Genomic DNA, 6,829 nt, shown 5'->3' with positions numbered 1-6,829 from the left:
GAAGGAAGGGGGAGACCAAGTGTGATAGGAGGTTTCTAGCCAGGAAGCTGGAAGGATGGTGGGGCTGGTCGTCAAACTAAGAACACAGGAGGAGAGGATCAACTGCATGGTGATGGATGGGGACTAAATTTTTGGTGGTGAGCGCATTGTAGCGTAATACAGAAATAGAAATATAATGTCGTACATGTGAAATTTATACAATGTTATAAATCAATGTTACCTCTATAAAATTTTTTTAAGGTATATAATAATTAAGTTAAAAAATTAGTAACCTAAAAAAGAAAAGACTTTCTTTCTAAGAAATGATTGGAAAAAGAGCTAATGGGATAGGAGATTTGAAATGTATTGTGATTTCAACATTTTTTCTTAAAAAAAAATGTGTATCTTTGAAACTCTTCCCCAAATCAAAATGTCCAAAAATGTTTGGCTTACAGTATCTTCTGGAACTGTAATAAAATAATTGCGTTAGAAAAAAATTAAAATAAAAAACAGGAATAAGAAATTAGACAGCACTTTCCTGGTGGTGCAGTGGTTAAGAATCCGCCTGCCAATACAGGGGACACGGGTTCGAGCCCTGGTCCGGAAAGATCACACATGCCGAGGACCAACTAAGCCCGTGGGCCACAATTACTGAGCCTGCACTCTAGAGCTCACGAGCCACAACTACTGAGCCCATGTGCCACAACTACTGAAGCTCTAGCGCCAAGAGCCTGTACTCAGCAACAAGAGAAGCCACCGCAATGAGAAGCCCGCGCACCGCAACGAAGGGTAGCCCCGCTCGCCGAAAACTAGAGAAAGTCCATGCACAGCAACGAAGACCCAACGCAGCCAACACTAAATAAAATAAATTTATTAAAAAACCCAAGAAATTAGACAGGTACACTACATAAAGTATATACGTTTCTCTTGTTTAACTGATTTGCATAGTCTACTAAAAAAAAAGAACACAGGAGAACATGTTGGTGGGAGAGGCAGTGAGGGATAGGGCATGGATGCAATCATTTGGAAGAAGGTCCTGGAGCTGACACTGGGGCTCTAGCCACAGGAGGCTCTGCTGGTCCCAGGACCTGTGGGACAGTTGCGTGGGGCAGTGCCCTGAGGAGAATACCCACGTGGGAGGCTGGGAGAGCTGCCAGCGCTGCTTGTCAGAGAGGTCAGGCAGAGAGTATCCCACTGGGAGAGAATGGTCCACGTGTGTGTTCTGGGACTGCCCTTCCTCGTCCCCTCCCTCCTAGGGACCAGCTCTTCCCCTCAGAGCCTGCTTTCTTCAACTGCCCTCTTCCCCATGGCCGCCACCATGACTTGAGCTCCTGCTTCCAACTCTGCTTCTCTCCACAACTTTGCTGGCTCAGGGGGAACCAGCAACGTGTAGGGAAACTTTTCTCTTAAAAGCACATAACTAAGACTGAGCCAGCACTGGGAACCACTGTGCTGAGGGAGCATGATGGTAGCACGAAACGAGATCCATGGTGTTGACATTGACCAAGATCTCTACTCTTCCCAGCACTGGGCAAAACCCCTGGGGAACAAAGGTGAATGAGACCCAGTCCTTGCCCTCAAGGGCTTCAGAGACCAGCACATTAACTGTCTCAGGGTGTAGAGGTTGCAGCTGGGTCATCAATGGAGGATCCGGAGAAAAAGGACTGATTGATGTCTTCTGGGAGCATTGTGGACACTGCCTCCAAGAAGGAACTTTTGGCACTGGGCCAGGGGGTGAGCAGGTTTTCTAGGCAGAAGGGAGCAGAAGATAGCATGGGGTACAGGGTAGGGAGGGCGTTCTCAACAAAGGAAAACTGCATGAAGCAAGTCATGAACAGGTGGAAGTACCAGCCAGGAAGAACATGTGGTTTGGTATAGAATATAAGGGAGCAGAGGGGCGGGTGTGGCAGGAGAAGAACCTGGACCGGAAGGCTGAGGCTAAACTGTGAAGGACCCAGTGACTTAGGCGAGTTTTGAGTATCCTTGTGCCACATTGTGCGATAGAATTTCCTGTGATGGTGTTTATATCTGTCCTGTCCAGTATGGTAGCTGCTAGTCACATGTGGTTACTCAGCACTTGAAATGTTGTGTGGATAAGGAATTGAATTTTTACTTTGTCTTATTTATGTTTCAACTTAAATAGCCACATGTGGCTAGTGGCTACTGCATGGGACACGGGAAGTCATTTGTTCCTCACGATAACTCAATGAGTCGGGCAGAGATCACCTGTCCAGTTTTCAGGCAAGCTGGCGTTCTAGAAGATTATGTGACCTGCCCAAAGTTACATGAATATTAAATGACAGAACCAGGGTTTGCATACAGATTTCCTCTATAGGAAGCTATTTATGGTTACTGCTGTGGGCAACATGAGGCTCTGATACGCCTTCCGAGTCATTAAGAATAAAAGTTTGCAGTTGTAGTCTTTGAAAACTGGTCCCTGTTGGTTAGGTAGGGGAGCTCTGTTTGTTATCACACCTAAGTTCCTGCCACAGTGGAACAACACAAATATACAATCAGAGGGAAGGATGGGGCAGTGGGGTGAGGCTGTTGCAGGGGTAATGGGAGGACCACTGGGTTCTTCCCTTGATTCTGTCGAATGGCAGAATCCAGGTGTGGATCTTGGACCAGTTACCTATGACCTGTGGGACGGAGCATCTTTATTGATGGAATGAAGAGGCTCGCCAAGATGACCCCATGGTCCTTTCCACCCCACTTTTGGGAACTAAGACTCAGTAGAAACCATGCTCTGGAATTCTTACAGCTCAAACATCTGCTGGTGGGGCCGATCCCACATGAAGGTGAGCGTACAGCTTCAGCCTCTTGTCCAGAGGCCCTGGGTGTGAGATAGACTCAAGTTTCCAATATAGCAAACACAGCTTCAATACAATTCAGCTTCATCCTCACCAGGGATGAGGGACAAAGTCCAGGAATTCAAGTAGAGCTGTCACTCGGGTTAGATTAAGGACCTGGGCAAGAGGGAAGTCTGGCTTCTGAGAGCACAAGGGTGAGGAGGCCTCACTAATGAACAATGTGAAAGTTCTGGAAAGTTTGAAGCTACGAGAAAAAAATATAGAGAGTATTGTTTTTTAAGCACTTAATTTTTTTTTCTTTTTATTCCTGAACTCAAAATAAGAAGCATCTACTAACTCGAATGTTTTTAAGATGATCACATTTGGTATTTTTGAGAAGACAATTGTGCCTGAAAACAACAAAAGGATTTGCGGGAAAAAAACACTGGCTTTTGACATTGGTATCCTCATTTTTACTGAAAATGAGTATTTCTGTTCTTTCATTCCCTGTAGGCCTTGGCATTGCTGCAGATGCCCACAGCCATGGAGGGGCACGGTGGGGAGTCCAGCACCTGCCTGGATTTGCTCAGCACGAGGTCTTTCCTGTGTCAAGCACAGGATTCCTTTCCTGGGCTTTGAGTCCCTGAAGAACTAGAAATTCTGTGTCCCATTTCATCTCACCTGGCTGCATTTTTTTCCCTGCCACCTCTCCTGCCTTGTACAGAGAAGCCACAGGTCATCAGTCATAATTGAGCTACTTCTATATCCAAAGCTTGGAGAAATGGGAAATTTAAAGATCTTCAAGGCAGATAGACAAAGTCCTTAAAGGAGACTGGACAGGTAGGGCTGGGGCTTAGTGTGTCCTGCCGTCTGTGCCCAATTGTGCATTGTACATAGGGTAGCCGGAAAAAATACAGGAAATGCAGTCAAATTTGCATTTCAAATCAATAATGAATAATTTATTTGATATAAGCTTGTCCCAAATATTGCATACATTGTTGATTTGAAAATTCATATTTAACTGAGCATATTGTATTTTTGTTAAATCTGGCAAAACTTAATTGCACATCCTCTTGGCCTACATTTTACACGATTACTGTGGAGGCAACTAGCTCAGAGCCCCCAGCAGTCCTCATCTAAGCTGCATCTTGTATCCTTTGCTTCTTGCTGGCACTTCTCTGCTGTTACTGTATAGGAAACTCCTGGTCATTGGTGAGGTACAAACCATGAAGGGTAAGGGAGTTAGCCGCCATGGGACAACCTCTGACCAGCGGGATGGAAGTTGACGGAAAAAATGTTCGTCTCTTTCCATCCCTCTGTAGCATGGAATTAGGAGTGCATTCTATACGGCTCTTCAGAAGATACCAGTGAGACAGCGGTTTCCTGCACCATGAAGCTTTGAGTGAAGCTCTTCCTGGGGACCATGTGGGCTTCAATGTCAAGAACGTGTATGTCAAAGATGTTCATCATGGCAGTGTGGCTGGTGACAGCAAAAATGACCCACCGATGGAAGCAGCTGGCTTCACAGCTCAGGTGATTATCTTGAAGCATCAAGGCCAAATCAGAGCTGGATATGCACCTGTGCTGGATTGTCACATAGCTGGATTGTCACACAGCTTACATTGCTTTCAAGTTTGCTGAGCTGAAGGAGAAGATTGATTGTCCTTCTGGGACAAAGCTGGAAGATGGCCCCAAAGTTTTGAAATCTGGTGATGCTGCCATCGTTGATATGGTTCCTGGCAAACCCATGTGTTTTGAGAGCTTCTCTGACTATCTTCCTCTGGGCCATTTTGCTGTTAGAGACACGAGACAGATGGTTGCTGTGGGTGTCATCAAAGCAGTGGACAAGAAGGCAGCTGGAGCTGGCAAGGTCACCAAGTCTGCCCAGAAAGCTCAGAAGGCTAAATGAACGTTATCCCCAATACCTGCCACCCCAGTCTTAATCAGTGGTGGAAGAATGGTCCCAGAACAATTTGTCTCAACTGGCCATTTAAGTTTAATAGCAAAAGACTGGTTAATGATAACAATGCATCATAAAACCTTCGGAAGGAAAGGAGAATGTTTTGTGGACTATTTGTTTCGTGTGTGGCACTTTTAAGTTATTAGCTTTTAAAATCAGTACTTTATTTATTTTTACATCTTTATCGGAGTATAATTGTTTTACAATGATGTGTTATTTTCTGCTTTATAACAAAGTGAATCTGTTATACATATACATATGTTCCCATATCTCTTCCCTCTTGTATCTCCCTCCCTCCCACCCTCCCCATCCCACCCCTCTAGGTGGTCACAAAGCACCGAGTTGATCTCCCTGTTCTATGCAGCTGCTTCCCACTAGCTGTCTACCTTACGTTTGGTAGTGTATATAGGTCCATGCCTCTCTCTCACTTTGTCACAGCTTACCCTTCCTGCTCCCCATATCCTCAAGTCCATTCTCTAGTAGGTCTGTGTCTTTATTCCTGTCTTACCCCTAGGTTCTTCATGCCTTTTTTTTTTTTCTTAAATTCCACATATATGTGTTAGCATACAGTATTTGTCTTTCTCTTTCTGACTTACTTCACTCTGTATGACAGACTGTAGATCTATCCACCTCATTACAAATAGCTCAATTTCGTTTCTTTTTATGGCTGAGTAATATTCCATTGTATATATGTGCCACATCTTCTTTATCCATTCATCTGATGATGGACACTTAGGTTGTTTCCATCTCTGGGCTATTGTAAATAGAGCTGCAATGAACATTTTGGTACATGACTCTTTTTGAATTATGGTTTTCTCAGGGTATATGCCCAGTAGTGGGATTGCTGGGTCATATGGTAGTTCTATTTGTACTTTTTTAGGGAACCTCCATACTGTTCTCCATAATGGCTGTACCAATTCACATTCCCACCAGCAGTGCAAGAGTGTTCCCTTTTCTCCACACCCTCTCCAGCATTTATTGTTTTTATATATTTTGATGATGGCCATTCTGACTGGTGTGAGATGAAATCTCATTGTAGTTTTGATTTGCATTTCTCTAATGATTAATGATGTTGAGCATTCTTTCATGTGTTTGTTGGCAGTCTGTATATCTTCTTTGGAGAAATGTCTATTTAGGTCTTCTGCCCATTTTTGGATTGGGTTGTTTGCTTATTTGTTATTGAGCTGCATGAGCTGCTTGTACATTTTGGAAATTAATCCTTTGTCAGTTGCTTCATTTGCAAATATTTTCTCCCATTCTGAGGGTTGTCTTTTGGTCTTGTTTATGGTTTCCTTTGCTGTGCAAAAGCTTTTAAGCTTCATTAGGTCCCATTTGTTTATTTTTGTTTTTATTTCCATTTCTCTACAAGGTGGGTCCAAAAGGATCTTGCTGTGATTTATGTCATAGAGTGTTCTGCCTACGTTTTCCTCTAAGAGTTTGATAGTTTCTGGCCTTACATTTAGGTTTTTAATCCATTTTGAGCTTATTTTTGTGTATGGTGTTAGGGAGTGATCTAATCTCATACTTTTACATGTACCTGTCCAGTTTTCCCAGCACCACTTATTGAAGAGGTTGTCCTTTCTCCACTGTACATTCCTGCCTCCTTTATCAAAGATAAGGTGACCATATGTGCATGGGTTTATCTCTGGGCTTTCTATACTGTTCCATTGATCTATATTTCTGTTTTTGTGCCAGTACCATACTGTCTTGATTACTGTAGCTTTGTAGTATAGTCTGAAGTCAGGGAGCCTGATTCCTCCAGCTCCATTTTTTGTTCTCAAGATTGCTTTGGCTATTCGGGGTCTTTTGTGTTTCCATACAAATTGTGAAATTTTTTGTTCTAGTTCTGTGAAAAATGCCAGTGGTAGTTTGATAGGGATTGCATTAATCTGTAGATTGCTTTGGGCAGTAGAGTCATTTTCACAATGTTGATTCTTCCAATCCAAGAACATGGTATATCTCTCCATCTGTTCGTGTCATCTTTAATTTCTTTCATCAGTGTCTTATAATTTTCTGCATACAGATCTTTTGTCTCCTTAGGTAGGTTTATTCCTAGATATTTTATTCTTTTTGTTGCAATGGTAAATGGGAGTATTTTCTT

At 43.2% G+C, this 6,829-nt stretch overlaps 1 pseudogene; it reads left to right on the top strand.

Moving 5' to 3' along the window:
* The first annotated feature begins 3,994 nt into the window (after positions 1 to 3,994).
* Positions 3,995 to 4,727, top strand: LOC111172049 (elongation factor 1-alpha 1 pseudogene; annotated as a pseudogene).
* The last annotated feature ends 2,102 nt before the right edge of the window (positions 4,728 to 6,829 follow it).

Source organism: Delphinapterus leucas, chromosome 8 (genome assembly GCF_059928025.1).
Source record: "Delphinapterus leucas isolate spDelLeu-1000000601 "Yukka" chromosome 8, BTC_Dleu_Yukka2, whole genome shotgun sequence".
NCBI lineage: Eukaryota > Metazoa > Chordata > Mammalia > Artiodactyla > Monodontidae > Delphinapterus > Delphinapterus leucas.
Note: the sequence above shows the minus strand (reverse complement) of the source record. Positions and strands in the feature narration are given on the sequence as shown.